The sequence below is a fragment of the Peromyscus eremicus genome, chromosome 1 (genome assembly GCF_949786415.1).
Source record: "Peromyscus eremicus chromosome 1, PerEre_H2_v1, whole genome shotgun sequence".
In the NCBI taxonomy this organism is placed as follows: domain Eukaryota; kingdom Metazoa; phylum Chordata; class Mammalia; order Rodentia; family Cricetidae; genus Peromyscus; species Peromyscus eremicus.
The window spans coordinates 197,688,578-197,706,494 of record NC_081416.1 but is presented as its reverse complement, the minus strand read 5'-3'; positions in this window follow the sequence as shown (position 1 = coordinate 197,706,494).

The following is a 17,917-nucleotide window of genomic DNA, read 5'->3' as shown; positions in this document are numbered from 1 at the left end:
TCAGAACAAAAGAATTGTGCTTCCTACACACACGAGGCTTATCTACTTCAACTCTGCATAGGAAAATGACAAGAACAGTAGCTTCTCTTCAGTCTAATACACTGTATTTGCTGTGAACAGATGCAAGTGCTATTTGCATTGTGTATTGCAATGGGAGCTCATTAGTGACTTTCATTACTAGAAAACAAGTCTTGCTTGTAGGAGCAGAAACTGAATGTGATTCAACTCCATTTATGAATGGGAAACAAACACTAGCTCGCCTTACAGGAAACACACTCTGCTTTTGAGAAAAGAGCACACTTCTGCTCTACTCTGTTTCCTATAGGGCCAGAGGACTGAGCTTGCTCAGAACAATAGAACTGTGCTTCCTACACACACAGGAAATATCGAGTTCTACTCTGCTTAGGAAACCCAAAAGAACAGTAGCTCCTCTTCAGTCCAATACACTCTACTTGCTGGGAACAGACGCAAGTGCTATTTGCTCTGTGTATGGCAAAGGGAGTGCAATAGTGACTTTCCTTACCAGAAAACAATTCTTGCCTGTAGGACCAGAAATTGGATGTGATTCAACTTCGCATATGAACGGGAAACAAACGCTAGCTCACCTTTTAAGAAACACACTCTGCTTTTGACAAAAGAGCACTCTTCTACTCTACTCTGTTTCCTATAAGGCCAGTGCAGTGAGCATGCTCAGAACAAAAGAACTGTTGTTCCTACACACACGGGCAATGTCAGGTTCATCTCTGCATATTAAACTGACAAGATCAGTAGCTTCTCTTCAGTCCAATACACTGCACCTGCTGTGAACAGACTCGAGTTCTATTTGCACTATGTATGGCAAAGGGAGGACAATAGTGACTTTCCTTACCATAAAACAACACTTGCTTGTAATTCCAAAAACTGCAAGTGATTTTACTCCGTTTATGAATGGGGAACAAACACTAACTCGCTTTACAAGAAACACACTCAGCTTTTGAGAAAAGAGCACTCTTCTACTCTACTGTATTTTTTATAGAGCCAGAACACTTAGCTCGCTCAGAACACAACAACTATTCTTCCTACACACTTGGGGCATATCTAGTTCAACTCTGCTTAGGAAACTGACAAGAACAGTTGCTTCTCTTCAGTACAATACACTGTACTTGCTTGGAACAGACGCGAGGGCTCTTTGCACTGTGTATGACAACAGGAGCGCAATAGTGACTTTCATTACCAGAAACAACTCTTGCTCATAGTATGAGAAAATGAATGTGATTCAACTCTGTTTATGAAGGAAAAGAAACACTAGCTCGGCTTAGAAGAAACACACTCTGCTTTTGAGAAAAGAGCACTCTTCTACTCTACTGTATTTTTTATAGAGCCAGAACACTTAGCTTGCTCAGAACAAAACAACTATTCTTCCTACACACTCGGGGCATATCTAGTTCAACTCTGCTTAGGAAACTGACAAGAACATTTGCTTCTCTTCAGTCCAATACACTGTACCTGATTGGAACAGACGCGAGGGCTCTTTGCACTGTGTATTACAACAGGAGCTCAATAGTGACTTTCATTACCAGAAACAACTCTTGCTTGTAGTACAAGAAAATGAATGTGATTCAACTCTGTTTGTGAAGGGAAAGAAACACTAGCGCGCCTTACAAGAAACACACTCTGTTTTAGATAAATGAGCACTCTTCTACTCTACTGTGTTTCCCACAGGGCCAGAAGAGGGAGCTTACTCAGAAAAAAAGAACTGTGCTTCCTAAACACGGGCCATATCTAGTTAACTCTCCTTAGGAAACTGATAAGAACAGTAGCTTCTCTTCAGTCCAATACACTGTACTTGCTTGGAACAGACGCGAGTGCTATTTGCACTGTGTATGGCAATGGGAGCGCAATAGTGACTTTCCTTACCAGAAAACTACTCTTGTTCGTTGGATCAGAAACTGTATATGATTCAACTGTGTTTATGAATGGGAAACGAACTCTTGCTCGCCTTCCAAGAAACACACTCTGCTTTTGAGAAAAGAGCACTCTTCTACTCTACTGTGTTTCCTATACTGCCAAAAAACAGTGAGCTTGCTCAGAACAAAAGAACTGTGCTTCCTAAACACACGTGCCATAACTAGTTCAACTCTGCTTAGGGAACTGACAAGAACAGTAACTTCTCTTCAGTCCAATGCACTGTATTTGCAGGGAACAGACGTGAGTGCTATTTGCAATGTGTATGGCAATGGGAGCGCAATAGTGACTTTCCTTACTAGAAAACAATTGTTGCTTGTTGGACCAGAAACTGCATATGATTCAACTGCGTTTATTAATAGGAAACAAACTCTAGCTTGTATTCCAAGAAACACACTGTGGTTTTGAGAAAAGAGCTCTCTTCTACTCAACTGTGTTTCCTATAGGGCCAAAACAGTGTGCCTGCTCAGAAAAAAAGAACTGTGCTTCCTACACACACGTAACATATCTAGTTCAACTCTGCTTAGGAAACTGAAAAGAACAGTACATTCTCTTCATTCCAATACACTGTACTTGCTTGAAACAGATGCGAGTGCTACTTCCATTGTGCATGGCCATAGTAGCGCAATAATGATTTTCCTTACCAGAAAACAACTCTTGCTTGTAGGACCAGAAACTGCATGTGATTCAACTTCGTTTATGAATGTGAAACCAACACTAACTCACCTTACAAGATACACACAATGCTTTTGATAAAAGAGCACTCTTCTATTCTACTATGTTTCCTATTGGGACAGAAAATTGAGCTTGCTCAGAACAAAAGAACTGTGCTTTCTAGACACACGGACCATATTGTGTTCAACTGTCGTTAAGAAACTGACCAGAACAGTAGCTTCTCTTCCATCCAATACACTGTACTTGCTGGGAAGAGACGTGAGTGCTATTTGCACTGTGTATGGCAATGGGATCACAATAGTGACTTTCCTTACCAGAAAACAACTTTTGATTATAGTAGAAGAAATTGAATGTGATTCAACCCCGTTTATGTAGTGGAAACCAAGACAAGCTCGCCTTACAGGAAAGACACTCTGCTTTTGAGAAAGAAGCCCACATCTAATCTATTGTGTTACATATAGGACCAGAAAAGTGAGCTTGCTCAGAAAAAAACAACTTAGCTCCCTACACACACGGGCTATTACTAGTTCAACTCTGCTTAGGAAACTGACAACAACAGTAGTTCCTTTTCAGTCCAATACACTGTATGTGCTGTTAACAGACGCGAGTGCTATTTGCACTGTGTATGGCAATGGGAGCACAATAGTGACTTTCCTTAAAAGAAAACAACTCTTGCTCCTAGGACCACAAAGTGCATGTGATTCAACTCCGTTTATAAATGGGAAACCAACACTTGCACGTCTTACAAGAAACACACTCTGCTTATGAGAAAACAGCACTCTTGTACTCTACTGTGTTTCCTATAGGGCCAGAACAGTGAGCTTGCTCACAAAAAAAGAAATGTACTTCCTACACACACGGGCCATATCTAGTTCAACTCTGCTTAGGAAACTGACAAGAACAGTAGCTTCTCTTCAGTCCATTGCACTGTACTTGCAGGGAACAGATGCGAGTGCTACTTGCACTGTGTGAGGCAATGGATGCACAATAGTGACTTTCCTTAGCAGAAAACAACTCTTTTTCGTAGGACCAGAAACTGCATGTGATTCAACTCCGTTGATGAATGAGAAAGAAACAGTAGCTCACATTACAAAAAACACACTCTGCTTTTGAGAAAAGAGCACTCTTCTACTCTACAGTGTTTCCTATAGTGCCAGAACTTTGATCTTGCTCAGAAAAAAAGAACCTTGCTTCCTACACACACGAACCATATTTAGTTCAACTCTGTTTAGGAAACTGACAAGAATGGTAGCTTCTCTTCAGTACAATACACTGTAATGCTGAGAACAGATGCGAGTGCTATTGGCTCTGTGTATGGCAAAAGGAACACAGTAGTGACTTTCCTTTCCAGAAAACAACTCTTGCTCGTAGGCCCAGGAAAATCATGTGATTCAACTCCGTTTTTGAATGCGGTAGAAACGCTAGCTCGCTTTATAAGAAACACACTCTGCTTTTGAGAAAGGAGCACTCTTCTACTCTACTGTGTTTCTAATGGGCCAGATGAGTGAGCACGCTCAGAACAAAATAACTGTGCCTCCTACACACACGTTCCATATCTAGTGCAACTCTGCTTAGGAAACAGAAATGAAGAGTAGCTTCTCTTCAATCCAATACACTGTACTTGCTGGGAACAGACGAGAGTGCTATTTGCACTGTGTATGGCAATGGGAGCACAATAGTGACTTTCCTTACCAGAAAATAACGGTTGCTCGTAGGACCAGAAACTGTATGCGATTCAACTCCGTTTATGAATGGGAAACAAGCACTATGTGGCCTTACAAGAACCACACTCTGCTTTTGAGGAAAGAGCACTCTTCTACTCTACTGTGTTTCTTATAGGGCCAGAACAGTGAGCTTGCTCAGAATAAAAGAACTATGCTTCCTACACAAATGTCACATAACTAGTTCAACTCTGCTTAGGAAACTGACAGGACAGTAGCTTCTCTTCAGTCAAATACACTGTACTTGCTGGGAAAATACGAAAGAACTATATGCCCTATGTATTGCAATGGGAAGGCAACAGTGGCTTTTCTTACCAGAAAACGACTCTTGCTTGTAGGACCAGGAATGGCGTGTGATACAAATCCATTTAAAAATGGGAAAAAACCCTAGCTCACCTTCTAAGAAACACACTCTGCTTTAGAGAAAAGAGCACTCTTCTACTCTACAGTGTTTCCTATAGGTCCAGATCAGTGAGCTTGCTCAGAACAAATAACTGTGCTTCCTACACACACGGGCCATATCTAGTTCAACTCTGCTTAAAAAACTGACAAGAACAATAGCTTCTCTTCAGTCCAGTACACTGTACTTGCTTGGAACAGACGCGAGTGCTATTTCCACTGGCATGGGAGTGCAATAGTGACTTTCCTTAGCAGAAAACAACTCCTACTTGTAGGACCAGAAACGCATGTGATTCCACTCTGTTTATGAATCGGAAACAAACACTAGCTTGCCTTACAAGAAACACACTCGGCTTTTGAGAAAAGGCACTCTTCTACTCTACTCTGTTTCCTATAGGGCCAGAAGATTGAGCTTGCTCAGAGCAAAAGAACTTTGCTTCCTACACACAAGGGAAATATGTAGTTCAATTCTGCTGAGGAAACTGACAAGAACTGTAGCTTCTGTTCAGTCCAATACCCTGTAGTTGGTGGAAACAGACGCGAGTGCTATTTGCACTATGTATGGCACTGGGCGAGCAATAGTGACTTTTCTAAACAGAAAACATCTCTTGCTCATAGGACCAGATACTTCATGTTGTTCAACTCCATTTCTGAATGGGAAACAAACACAAGCTCGCCTTAGAAGACACACACTCTGCTTTTGAGAAAAGAGAACTCTTCTATTCTACCTTGTTTTTTACAGGGCCAAAACAGTGAGCTTGTTGAGAAAAAAAAAAACTGTGATACCTAGACAAAATGGCCATATCTAGTTGAACTCTACTTAGGAAACAGACAAGAACAGTAGCTTCTCTTCAGTCGAATACACTGTACTTGCTGGGAACAGATGCGAGGGATATTTTCACTGTGTATGGCAATTGGAGCACAATAATGACTTTCCTTACCACAAAACAACTCTTGCTCATAGGACCAGAAACTGCATGTGAATCAACTCCGTTTGTGAATGGGAAACAATCACTAGCTTGCCTTTCAAGAAACACACTCTGCTTTTGAGAAAAGAGCACTCTCCTACAATACTGTGTTTCCTATAAGGCCAGAACAGTGAGTTTGCTCACAACAAAAAACTGTGCTTCCTAAACACACGGGCCATATCTAGATCAACTCTGCTTAGGAAACTGAAAAGAACAGTAGCTTCTCTTCAGTTCAATACACTGTACTTGCTTGGAACAGATGCGAGTGCTATTTACAGTGGCATGGGAGCACAAAGGTGACTTTCCTTAGAGAAAACAACTCTTGCTGTTAGGAAAAGAAACTGCATGTGATTCAACTCTATTTATGAATGAGAAAAAAAACTAGCTCACCTTACAAGAAACACACTCTGCTTTTGAGAAAAGAGCACTCTTCTACTCTACTCTGTTTCCTATAGGGCCAGACAAGTGAGTTTGTTCAGAACAAAGGAACTGTGCTTCCTACACACGGGCCATATCTAGTTCCACTCTGCTGAGGAAACTGACAAGAACTGTAGTTTCTGTTCAGTCCAATACACTGTACATGCTGGAAACAGACGCGAGTGCTCTTTGCATTGTGTATGGCACTGGGAGAGCAGTAGTGACTTTCCTAAACAGAAAATATCTCTTCCTTGTAGGACCAGAAACTTCATGAGATTCAACTCCGTTTTTGAGTGGAAAACAAACACTCGCTAGCCTTACAAGTAACAGACTCTGCTTTTGAGAAAAGAGCACTCTTCTACTCTACTGTGTTTCCTAGGCAGTCAGAAGGGTGAAAAGCTCAGAACAAAAGAACTGTGCTTTCTACACACTCGGGCCATATCTAGTTCAAATCTGCTTAGGAAACTGACAAGAAGAGAAGCTTCTCTTCAGTCCAATACACTGTACTTGCTGAGTACAGAGGCAAGTGCTCTTTGCACTGTGTATGGCAAAGGAAGCTCAATAGTAACTTTCCTTACCAGAAAACAACTCTTGCTCATAGGATCAGAATCTGCATTTGAATCAACTCCGTTTATTAATGGGAAACAAACACTAGCTCTCCTTACAATAAACACACCCTGCTTTTGAGAAAAGAGCACTCTTCTACTCAACTGTATTTCCTATAGTGGCAGAGGAGTGAGCCTGCTCAGAAAAAAAAACTGTGCTTCATAAACACGGGCAATATCTAGTTCAGCTGTGCTTAAGAAACTGACAAGAAGAGTAACTTCACTTTAGTCCAGTACACTGTACTTGCTGGGAACAGACGCGGGTGCTATTTGCCCTGTGTATGGCAAGGGGAGCACAATAGTGACTTTCCTTACCAGAAAACAACTCTTGCTCATAGGACCAGAAACTGCATGTGTTTCAACTCTGTTTAAGAATGGGAAACAAACACAAGCCCGACTTACAAGAAACACACTCTGATTTTGAGAAAAGAGCACTCTTCTACTCTACTGAAGTTCATATAGGGCCAGAACTGTGAGCATTCTCAGAACAAAACAACTGTGCTTCCTAACACGCAAGCTATATCTAGTTAAACTCTGCATAAGAAACTGACATGGATTGCAGCTTCTTTTTAGTCCAATATATTGTACTTGCTGGGAACAGATGCGACTGCTATTTGCACTATGTATGGCAAAGGGAGCACAGTAGTGACTTTCCTTACCAGAAAAAAACTCTTGCCCATAGGAAAAGAAACTGCGTGTGATTCAGCTCCTTTTAAGAATGGGAAACAAACACTACATCGTCTTACAAGAAACACACTCTGCTTTTGAGAAAAGAGCACTATTCTACTCTACTGTATTTCCTATACTGCCAGAAGAGTGAGCTTGCTCAGAACAAAAGAACTGTGCTTCCTACACACAAAGGCCATATCTAGTTCAACTCTGCTTAAAACTGCCAAAACCGTACCTTCTCTTCAGTCCAATACACTGTACTTGCTGGAAACAGACACGAGTGCTATTAGCCCTGTGTTTGGCAATTTGAGCACATTAGGGACTTTCCTTACCAAAAAACAACTCGTGCTAGTACGAACTAGATACTGCATGTGATTCAACTCCGTTTCTGAATGGGAAACAAACACTAGTTCGCGTTACAAGAAACACACTCTTCTTTTGAGAAAAGATCACTCTTCTACTCTACTGTGTAAACTATAGGGCCAGAAGAATGAGCTTGCTCAGAACAAAAGAAATGTTTTTCCTACACACGGGCCATATCTAATTCAACTCTGCTTTGGAAACTGACAAGTACAGTAGCTTGTATTCAGTCCAATACACTGTATATGCTGGGAACCGACATTAGTGCAATTTGTACTGTGTATGGCTATGGGAGCACAATAGTGTCATTCCTTAGCAGAAAACAACTCTTGCACATAGGACCAGAAACTGCATGTGATTCAACTCCGTTTATGAATGGGAAACAAACACTAGCTCGCCTTACAAGAAACACACTCTGCTTTTGAGAAAAGAGCACTCTTCTCCTCTATTGTGTTTCCTATTGGGCCAGAAGAGTGAGCTTGCTCACAAAAAAAGAACTGTGCCTAGTACACACACGGGCCTTAGCAGTTTAACTTTCCTTAGGAAACTGCCAAAAACAGTAGCTTCTCTTCAGTCCAATACAGTGTAATTGCTGGGAACAGACGCGAGTGCTATTTGCACTGTGTATGGGAAGGGGAGCGCAATAGTGACTTTCCTTACCAGAAAACACCTCTTGCCCTTAGGACCAGAAACTGCATGTGATTCAACTCCATTTATGAATGGGAAACAAACACAAGCTCGCCTTAAAGAAACATACTCTGCTTTTGAGAAAACGGCACTCTTCTACTCTACTGTGTTTTCTATAGGGCCAAAACAGTGAGCTTGCTCAGAACAAAAGAACTGTGCTTCCTGCACACATGGGCCATATCTATTTCAACTCTGCTTAGGAAACTGGCAAGAACAGTAACTTTTCTTCAGTCCAATACACTATACTTGCTCAGAACAGACGCTAGGGCTTTTTGTACTGTGTATGACAATGGGAGGGCATTACTGACTTTCCTTACCAGAAAACAACTCTTGCTCATAGGAACAGAAACTGCATGTGATTCCACTCCGTTTATGAAAGGGAAACAATCACATGCTTGCCTTACAAGCAACCCACTGTGCTTTTGAGAAAAGAGCACTCTTCTACTCTACTGTGTTTCCTATAGAGCCAGAAGAGTGAGCCTCCTCAGAACAAAAGAACTGTGCATCATACACTCACGGGACAAATCTAGTTCAACTTTGCTTACGAAACTGGCAAGAACAGTAGCTTCTCTTCTGTCCAATACACTGTACTTGCTGGGAACAGACGGGAGTGCTATGTGCCCTGAGTATGGCAATTGGAGCACAATAGTGACTTTCCTTACCAGAAAAAAGTCTTGTTTGTAGGACCAGAAACTGCATGTGATTAAATTCCATTTATGAATGTTAAACAAACACTAGAATGCCTTAGGAAAAACACACTCTGCTTTTGAGAAAAGAGTACTCTTCTACTCTACCGTGTTTCCGAAAGGGCCAGAAGAGTGAGCTTGCTCAGAACAAAAGACCTGTGCTTCCTACACACACAGGCCATATCATGTTCAACTCAGCTTAGGAAACTGTTATGAACTGTAGCTTCTCTTCAGTCCAATACAGTGTACTTGCTGGGACCAGTCGTGAGTGCCATTTGCACTGTATATGGCAATGGGAGCACAATAGTGTCTTTCCTTACCGGAAAACAACTCTTGTTCCTAGGACCAGAAACTGCATGTGATTCAACTCCTTTTATGAATGGGAAACAAACACTACATCGCCTTAGAAAAAACACATTCTGCTTTTGAGAAAAAAGCACTCTTGTACTCTACTGTTTTTCCTATAGGGCCTTAAGAGTGAGCTTGCTCAGTAAAACAGAACTGTGCTTCCTACACATGGGTAATATCTAGTTCAGCTCTGCTTAGGAAACTGTCAAAAACAGTAGCTTCACTTCCGTCCAATACACTGTACTTGCTGGGAACAGATGTGAGTACTATTTGCACTTGGTATGGTATTGGGAGCATAATAGTGACTTTACTTTCCAGAAAACAAGTCTTGTGTGTAGGACCAGAAACTGCATGTGATTCAAATCCGTTTATGAATGGGAAACCAACACTATATCGCCTTAGAAGAAACACACTCTGCTTTTGAGAAAAGAGCACTCTTCTACTCTACTGTGTTTCCTATAGGGCCAGAACAGTGAGCCTGCTCAGAAAAAAAGAACTGTGCTTCCTACACACGGGCAATATCTAGTTCTACTCTGCTTAAGATTCCTATAAGAACAGTAGGTTCACTTCAGTCTAATACACTGTACTTGCTGGGAATAGACATGAGTGCCATTTGCACTGTATGTGGCAATTGGAGCACAATAGTGACTTTCCTTATCAGAAAAAAATTCTTGTTTTTAGGACCAGAATTTGCATGTGATTCAACTCTGTTTATGAATGGGAAACAAGCACTAGCTGGCCTTACGAGAAACACACTCTTCTTTTGAGAAAAGAGCACTCTTCTACCCTACTGTGTTTCCTAAAGGGCCAGAAGAGTGAGCTTGCTCAGAACAAAAGAATTGTGCTTCCTACACACGGGCCATATCTAGTTCAACTCTGCTTAGGAAACTGACATGAAGTGTAGCTTCTCTTCCGTCCAATACACTGTACTTGCTGTGAACAGACGTGAGTGCTATTTGCACTGTGTATGGCAATGAAAGAACAATAGTGACTTTACTTACCAGAAAAAAACTCTTGCTCATAGGACCAGAAAGAGAATGTGATTCAACTCGGTTTATGAAGGGAAACAAACACAGGCTTGCCTTACAGGAAACGCACTCTGGTTTTGATAAAAGAGCACTCTTGTACTTTACTGTGTTTCCTATAGGACCAGAAGAGTGAGCCTCCTCCAAACAAAAGAACTGTGGTTCATACACTCAAGGTTTGTATCTAATTCAACTCTGCTTAGGAAACTGACAAGAACAGTAGCTTCATCAGTCCAATACACTGTACTTGCTGGGAACAGACGTGAGTGCTCTTTGCACTGTGTATGGCAATGGGAGCATAATAGTACTTTACTTTCCAGAAAACAAGTTTTGTTTGTAGGACCAGAAACTGCATGTGACTCAAATCCGTTTATGAATGGGAAACCAATACTACATTGCCTTAGAAGAAACACACTCTGCTTTTGAGGAAAGAGCACTCTTCTACTCTACTGTGTTTCCTATAGGGCCAGTAGAGTGAGCTTGCTCAGAAAAAAAGAACTGTGCTTCCTACACACGGGCAATATCTAGTTCTATTCTGCTTAGGAAACTGACAAGAACAGTAGCTTCTCTTCAGTAAATACACTGTACTTGCTGGGAACATATGCGAGTACTATTTGTACTGTGTATGATAGTGGGAGCGCAATAGTGACTTTCCTAACCAGAAAACAACTACTGCTCATAGGTCCAGAAACTGCATTTCATTCTACTCCATTTATGAATGGGAAACAAACACTAGCTCGCCTTACAAGAAACACACTTTGCATTTTAGAAATGAGCATTCTTCTTCTCTACTGTGTTTCCTATAGGGCCAGAAGAGTGAGCTTACTCCAAACAAAGAACTGTGCTTCCTAAAACCAAGGGCCGGATCTAGTTCAACTCTGCTTGGGAAACTGACAAGAACAATAGCTTCTCTTCAGTAAAAACACTGTACTTGTTGGAAACAGACACGAGTGCTATTTGCACTGTGTATGGCAAGGTGAGCACACTAGTGACTTTCCTTACCAAAAAAAAAACTCTTGCTCATAGGACCAGAAACTGCATGTGATTCAACTCCGATTATGAATGGGAAACAAACACAAGCTCGCCTTAAAGAAACATACTCTGCATTTGATAAAAGAGCACTCTTCTGCTCTACTGTACTTTCTATAGAGCCAGAAGAGTAAGCTTGCTCACAACAAAAGAACTCTGCGTCCTACACACATGGGCCATATCTAGTTCAGCTCTACTTAGGAAACTGACAAGAACAGTAGCTTCTCTTTAGTTCAACACACTCTACTTTTGGGAACAGACCAAGTGGTATTTGCACTGTGTATGTCAATGGAAGCAAAATAGTGACTTTCCTTACCAGAAAACAATTCTTGCTTTTAGGACCAGAAACTTCATGTGATTCAACTCCGTTTATGAAAGAAAAACAAACACTAGCATTCCTTACAATAAACACATTCTGCTTTGGAGAAAGAGCAAACCTCTACTCTACTGTGTTTCCTATAGGGCCAGAACAGTGAGCTTACTCAGAACAAAATGTACTTCTGACACACAAGGTTCTATCTAGTTCAACTGTACTTATGAAAGTGATAAGAACATTAGCTTCTCTTCACCCAATACACTGTACTTGCTGGGAACAGACGTGAATGCTATTTGCGCTGTGTATGACAAAGGGAGGACATTAGTGACTTTCCTTACCAGAAAACAATTCTTGCTCTTAGCCCAGAAACTGATTGAGATTCAACTTCGTTTATGAATGGGAAACAAACACTAGCTCGCCTTACAAGAAACACACTCTGCTGTTGAGAAAAGAGCACTCTTCTATTCTACTGTGTTTCCTATAGGGCCAGAACAGTGAGCTTACTCAGAACAAAACAACTGTACTTCCTACAAAAGGGCAATAATTAGTTCAACTCTGCTTAGGAAACTGACAAGAACAATAGCTTCTCTTCAGTCCAATACAGTGTACTTGCTGGGAACACACGTGAGTACTATTTGCACTTTGTATGTTAATGAGAGCGCAATAGTGACTTTCCTTACAAGAAAACAACTGTTGCTCATAGGACTAGAAACTGGATGTTATTCAGCTCTGTTTATGAATGGGATACAAACACTAGCTAGCCTTACAAGAAACACACACTGCTTTTGAGAAAAGAGCACTCTTCTACTCTACTGTGTTTCCTATTGGGCCAGAAGAGTGAACTTGCTCACAACAAAAGAACTGTGCTTACTACACATACGGGCCTTATTCAGTTCAACTCTGCTTTGGAAACTGCAAAAACAGTAGCTTCTCTTCAGTCCAATACAGTGTACTTGCTGGAACAGTGGTGAGTGCCATTTGCACTGTATATGGCAAAGGGATCGTAATAGTGACTTTCCTTACTAGAAAACAACTCTTGCTCATAGGAACAGACATTGCATGTGATTCAACTCCGTTTATGAATGGGAAACAAACACTTGCTCTCCTTAGAAGAAACACACTCTTCTTTTGAGAAACGAGTACTCTTCTACTCTACTGTGTTTCCTATAGGGTAAGAAGAGTGAGCTTGCTCAGAAAAACAGAACTGTGCTTCCTACACACATGGGAAATATCTAGTTCAACTCTGCTTAGGAAACTCACAAGAATAGTAGCTTCTCTTCAGTCCAATACACTGTACTTGCTGGAAGCAGATGCGAGTGCTATTTGCCCTGAGTATGGCATTGGGAGCACAATAGTGACTTTCCTTACCAGAGAACAAGTCTTGTTTGTAGGATTAGAAACTGCATGTGATTCAACACCGTTTATGAATGGGAAACAAACACAAGCTTGCCTCATGATAAACACACTCTGCTTTTGAGAAAAGAGCACTCTTCTACAGTACTGTGTTTCCTATAGGGCCAGAACAATGAGCTTACTCAGAACAAAGAAATGTGCTTCCGACACACGGGCTATATCTAGTTCAACTCTGCTTAGAAAAGTGATAAGAACAGTAGCTTCTCTTCACCCAATACACTATACTTGCTGTGAACAGATGTTATTTGTATTTGCACTGTGTATGTCAATGGGAACACATTTGTGACTTTCCTTACTAAAAAAAAAACTCTTGCTCACAGGATCTGAAACTGCATCTGATTCAAATCCATTTCTGAATGGGAAACAAACACTAGCTTACCCTACAAAAACACACTCTGCTTTTAAGAAAAGAGCACTCTTCTACTCAATTGTTTTTCCTGTAAGGCCAGAAGAGTGAGCTTGCTCAGAACAAAAGAACTGTGCTTCCTACACACAAGCGCCATATCTAGTTCGACTCTGCTTAAGAAACTGACAAGAACAGTAGTTTCTCTTCAGTCTAATACAGTGTACTTGCTGGGGACATACGCCAGTGCTATTTGCACTTTGTATGTTAATGGGAACGCAATAGTGACTTTCCTTACAAGAAAACAACTCTTTCTCATAGGACCAGAAAATGGATGTTATTCAACACTGTTTATGAATGGGAAACAAACACTAACTTGCCTTACAAGAAACACACTCTGCCTTAGAGAATAGAGCACTCTTCTACTCTTCTGTGTTTCCTATAGGGCCAGAGAGCGAGCTTGCAAACAACAAAAGAACTGTCCTTACTAGAAACACGGGCCTTATTCAGTTCAACTCTGCTTAGGAAACTGCCAAAAACTTTAGCTTCTCTACAGTCCAATACAGTGTACTTGCTGGGAACAGATGGGAGTGCTGTTTGCCCTGTGTATGGCAAGGGGATCACAATAGTGACTTTCCTAACAAGAAAAAAACTCTTGCTCATAGGACCAGAAACTGCATGTGATTCAACTCCTTTTATGAATGAGAAACAAACACTACCTCGTCTTACAAGAAACACACTCTGCTTTTGAGAAAAGAGCACTATTCTACTCTACTGTACTTCCTATAGGGCCAGAAGACTGAGCTTGCTCATAACAAAAGAACTGTGCTTCCTACACCCACTAGCCATATGTAGTTCAACTCTGCTTAGGAAACTGACAAGAACCGTACCTTCTCTTAAGTCCAATACACTGTACTTGCTGGGAACAGACGCAAGTGCTATTTGTACTATGTATGGCAAAGGGAGCACAATAGTGACTTTCCTTACCAGAAAACAACTCTTGCTTGCAGGACCAGAAATTGCACGTGATTCAACTCCATTTATGAATGGGAAACAAACACTACATCGTCTTAGAAGAAACACACTCTGCTTTTGAGAAAAGAGCACTCTTCTACTCTACTGTGTTTCCTATAGGGCAAGAAGAGTGAGCTTGCTTAGAAAAACAGAACTGTGCTTCCTACACACGGACCATGTCTAGTTCAGCTCTGCTTAGGAAACTGACAAGAATAGTAGCTTCACTTCAGTTCAGTACACTGTTCTTGCTGGGAAGAGACACGAGTGCTTTTTGTACTTTTTGTGTATGGCAATGGGAGTGCAAAAGGGACTTTCCTTACCAGAAAGCAACTCTTGCTCATAGGAGTAGCAACTGCATTTTATTCAACTCTGTTTATGAATGGGAAACAAACACTAGCTCACCTTACAAGAAACACACTTGCATTTTAGAAATGAGCACTCGTCTTCTCTACTGTGTTTCCTATAGAGCCAGAAGAGTGCGCTTGCTCAGAACAAATGAACTGTGCTTCCTAAACACACGGGCCATATCTACTTCAACTTTTCTTAGGAAACTGACAAGAACAATAGCTTCTCTTCAGTAAATAAACTGTACTTGCTGAGAACAGACCGAGTGCTATTTGCACTGTCTATGGTTAGGGGAGCACAATAGTGACTTTCCTTACTGGAAAACAACTCTTGCTCTTAGAACCAGAAACTGCATTTGATTCAACTCCGTTATTGAATGGGAAACAAACACTAGCTCTCCTTAAAACAAACACACTCTACTTTGGAGAAAAGAGCAAACTTCTACTCTACTGTGTTTCATATAGGGCCAGAAGAGTGAGCCTGCTCAGAAAAAAAGAACTGTGCTTCCTACACATGCGCAATATCGAGTTTAATTCTGCTTAGGAAACTGACAAGAATAGTAGCTTCACTTCAATCCAGTACACTGTACTTGCTGGGAACAGACGTGAGTGCTATTTGCACTGTGTATGGCAAGGGGAGCACACTTTCCTACAAGAAAACAACTCTTGCTTGTAGGACCAGAAACTGCATTGGATTCAATTTCGTTTATGAATGGGAAACAAACACTAGATCTCTTTACAATAAACACACTCAACTTTTGAGAAAAGAGCACTCTTCTACTCTACTGAGATTCCTATAGGGCCAGAACAGTGAGCTTGCTCAGAACAAAAGAACTGTGCATCCTACACACACGGGCCATATCTAGTTCAACTCGGCATAGGAAACTGACATGGACTGCAGCTTCTCTTCAGTCCAATACACTGTACTTGCTGGGAAGAGACGCAAGTGCTATTTGCACTTTGTAGGGCAACGGGAGCGCAATAGTGACTTTCCTTACCAGAAAAAAAAAAAAAAAACACTTGCTCATAGGAACAGAACCGGCATGTGATTCAACTCATGTTATGAATGGGAAACAAACACTAGCTCACCTTACAAGAAACATACTCTGCTGTTGAGAAAAGAGCAATATTCTATTCTACTGTGTTTCCTATAGATCCAGGAGAGTGAGCTTGCTCAGAACAAAATAACTGTGCTTTCTACACATATGGGCCATATCTAGTTCAACTCTGCATAGGAAACTGACATGAACTGTAGCTTCTCTTCAGTCCAATACACTGTATTTTCTGGGAACAGACTCGCAGGCTATATGCACTGTGTATGGCAATGGGAGGGCTTTAGTGACTTTCCTTACAAGAAAACAACTCTTGCTCGTAGGACCAGAAACTGCATGTGATTCAACACCGTTTATGAATGGGAATCGAACACAAGCTCACCTTACACAAACATACTCTGCTTTTGAGGAAAGAGCACTATACTACTCTATAGTATTTCCAATAGAGCCAGAAGCGTGAGCTCGCTCAGAACAAAAGAACTGTGCTTCCTACACACACGGACGATATCTAGTTCAACTCTGCTTAGGAAACTGACAAGAACAGTAGCTTCCCTTCAGTCCAGTATACTGTACTTGCTGAAAAGAGACACGAGTGCTATTTCCACTGTGTATGGAAATGGGAGCCCAAAAGTGACTTTCCTTACCAGAAAATAACTCTTGCTAATAGGACCAGAAACTGCATGTCATTCAACTCTGTTTAAGTGTGAGAAACAAACACTAGCTAGCCTTACAGGAAACACACTTTGCTTTTGAAAAATAAGCACTCTTCCACTGCATTGTGTTTCCTATAGGGCCAGAAGAGTGAGATTGCCCAGAACAAAAGAACTGTGCTTCCTACAACACACGGGCCATATCTAGTTCAACTCTGCTTAGGAAACTGACAAGAACAGTAGCTTCTCTTCAGTAAATATACTGTACTTGCTGGGAAGAGATGTGAGTGCTATTTGCACTGTGTATGGCAAACAGAGCATGATAGTGAATTTCCTTACCAGAAAACAACTCTTGCTCATTGGAACAGAAACTTCATGTGATTCAACTCTATTAATGAATGGGAAACAAACACAAGCTCACCTTAAAGAAACATACTCCTCTTTTGAGAAAAGAGCACTAATCTACTCTACTGTATTTCCTATAGGGCCAGAAGATTGAGCTTGTTCAGAAAAATGAACTGTGCTTCCTACACCAGGTGCCATTTCTAATTCAACTCTGCTTAGGAAACTGACAAGAATAGTGGCTTCACTTCAGTCTAACACACTGTACTTGCTGGGAACAGACGCCAGTGCTATTTGCACTGTGTATGGCAAAGGGAGCGCAATAGTGACTTTCCTTTCCAGAAAACAACTCTTGCTTGTAGGACCAGAAACTGCATGTGATTCAACTCCGTTTATGAATGGGAAACAAACACTAGCTCATTACAAGAAACACACTTTGCTTTTGAGAAATGAGCACTCCTCTTCTCTCCTGTGTTTCCATTAGGGCCTGAAGAGTGAGCTTGCTCAGAACAAAGGAACTGTGCTCGCTAAACACACAGGCCATATCTAGTTCAACTCTGCTTAGGAAACTGACAAGAACAATAGTTTCACTTCAGTCCAGTACACTGTTCTTGCTGGGAAGAGACGCGAGTGCTATTTCCGCTGAGTATGGAAATGGGAGCGCAAAATTGACTTTCTTTACCAGAAAACAACTCTTGCTAATAGGACCAGAAACTGCATGTCATTCAACTCCATTTATGTGTGGGAAACAAACACTAGCACGCCTTACAAGAAACACACTTTGCTTTTGAAAAATAAGCACTCTTCTACTGCATTGTGTTTCCTATAAGTCCAGAAGAGTGAGATTGCTCAGAACAAAAGAATTGAGCTTCCTAAATACAAGGGCCCTATCTAGTTCAACTCACCTTAA